Raw genomic sequence first — 2,746 nt, 5'->3', positions numbered from 1 at the left:
TGAGGATGGAAGAAACCAAGTGCTGATGGAATACAGTCATCAGAAAGGGGGAAATGAAAGAAATATGAGAGTGAAAAAATATTTGACATTGAAAAGACAGAGAGGACAGATGTACACTTAGGGAGAAGAGATGATATTCTTGGCCATATTTGCTCATTCAACAAACATTTACTGGGCATCCACTGTGTGGCAGGAGATATTCCAAGTGCTGGTGATACACCAGCAAATAACACAAATAAAAATCCCTGCCCTCACTGAGTTTGCACTCTAGTACAAGTAGAGTGTGTAAACCACTAGGATATGTAGGGAAACATTACGTGATGTCATATCTTGAATTAGTCACAAGAGGTCGTATTAAATGTTAACATGTCAGTGGCTAGACACAGTGAATGGTAATTCCCCCTCCACAGTATCCAGTGTAGGTGTCCCTGGCCAGGGAGCCCTTCTTCAGTGACTCAGGGACTTGAGCTTCTTATATTTTGCGGCTTTGCCTTCTTGCAGATCCTCAAGAGTCCTCTCCATTCCACTGGGAGACAAGTAAAAGAACAGATGATGGAGTTTGGAAGGGTTTTAGAATCAGACCTAGAAGTGAAATACATCACTTCTGCACACATTTTATTGGCCTGAATCAGACATATACCCACACCAGACTGAATGACACCAGAAAGTGTGTTTCTAACAGGAAAAGAGAAAGGGTTTGTTGACGCACAAGCCAGTGTCTGCCACAAACCTCTTGGCCTCATTTTTCTCAAGGACAAAGGAAGGAAGGTTGAATTTAATGGTAGTTTGCTAAAAATGCGCTCCGGGATTGAGAGCAGAGTGGATCAGGGCTGGAACAACTCTGAGAGAAGAAAAAAACCACTGGGTAAAAGGACTGACAAGAAGCATTGAGGGAATCAGCCAAAACCGGAAATCCTAAATGTCTGCTGTCAACAGTCAAGTGTGTGATGTCCTTGAGCCTCCAAATTATAAACCTCTAAAACACATAACACCAAATACCTAGCACCAAACCTGACACACAGTAGGTGCTCAACATTTCTTGGCTGAATGGACGGATACATGAATAGATGGGCAAACGCAAAAAACCTTAACCAGAGAGCTGCTGGGATGGACATGAAGTCCACGTGACTCACCAATCCCTAAGAAAACGTGAAAAACAGGGGTAGCATCCTGATCCTTTTACGCACTTCCTGCTCCTAATGCCTTTGCTTAAAGGTCCTACTGAAGGCAACACTTTTGCTCACATACTGAGTGTGGAAATGGCTTCTTTCATTAACCTCCCTATGAAGATGTTCATTCTAGACGAAAGAGTGCCTTGACCTCTCATCTACTGTCAGTCTCTAAATGCAGAGAAATCCAAAGCCCCTCCTTCCTTAGTTTACCCAATCCTTTCACTTACCTGGGTTCTCCAGGAGAATCCTCCAAGGAAAGTATTCTTGGAGACTTCAAATCAGGACCGCTTTAAGAACTCAAAGTACTTGGAGCACATGACAACAACTCAGTGCAGTTAGAGAAGAGTTCCGAAAAGCGGGTCAGGAGTTAACAAGAATCCACAGACTGTTACAGCACAAACACTTACTACCTGGGGTGTTGGGATCTCGGTTTAACGCTGTAAGAAGTGACCCCCAAAATACAACATAACTTCACCTTGTAGGTGGATCACACAAAACAAACAAACTAGAGACATTAGGATTGGAGCGGAGAGCATTATAGGAGGAAAAGCATTTAAAATGGTGTTGCTATAATTTTTTGACAACATAATTTAGAGGCTTTTTCAGTCAAGTATATCTACACCTCAGTCCCTCTCCACCCTTTCCCCCATGCTGTTGTCCTGGCTGTCAATTACAGGGAGGGAAGGCTATTCTTTAAAAGGCTTTTAAATGATATTAGAAATGATTGCAATCACACCTAAAAGCTCTTGGGGGAAAAAAAAGAAAAAAGAACTCTTCATCTGCTTGTGTTGCATAAAACACAAGGTCTTGTTCTGTTTATTTGTTTGTGTGAAAGCCAGACACAAAGACTGAGTAGAGTTAATTAAAGTTAAAGGAGAAACAAATCACCAGCATTGTTTTTGACCTATGGATTGAGGGCCCTCTCTGCCTAAAGGCAAAACTTAGGGAATTCTGTGGACTTACCTCTCATTAGAGTCTCAATGTGTCACTGAAATGTTGCATGCAAACCTAGTCCCACTAAACGCATAAGGAATGCCTTGCTATTTAAAACAGTTGCTTCATAAAAGAAAAAATTCATCCACTCATAAAATTATCCAAGCAATCACCCCCCTCATTTGTGTGTTAGTCCAAATTTCCATCCATGGGGAACGATGGGTGGTATTTGCAACTGTCAACGCACCATCAGTGTTGGTGATGATGGCATTTGCAGTTAACTGCACCAGCGCCATGAGTGTGTGATCTGCAGTTACTGATGCTCACACAACTACACGTTTCTTATGACCAACATCTTTGACGGCATTGGAAGAGGTTTTTATTATTGTTTATTTACTTATTTTGAGAGACCACAAGTAGGGTAGGGGCGGGGGGGCGGTGGTAAGAGAGAATCCCAAGCAGGCTTGGCACCACCAGCGCAGAGCCTGACATGGGGCTTGACCCCATGGACCATGAGATCATGACCTGTGCCAAAATCAACAATCGGAGGCTTAACTGACGGAGTCACACAGGCTCAGGGCTGGCAGGGTTTTAAATGATGCAGCCTCTCTCCAGGATACTTGCTGGACTAGCCCTTCGTC

Source organism: Suricata suricatta, chromosome X (assembly GCF_006229205.1).
Source record: "Suricata suricatta isolate VVHF042 chromosome X, meerkat_22Aug2017_6uvM2_HiC, whole genome shotgun sequence".
NCBI lineage: Eukaryota > Metazoa > Chordata > Mammalia > Carnivora > Herpestidae > Suricata > Suricata suricatta.
This window is presented reverse-complemented; position numbering follows the sequence as displayed.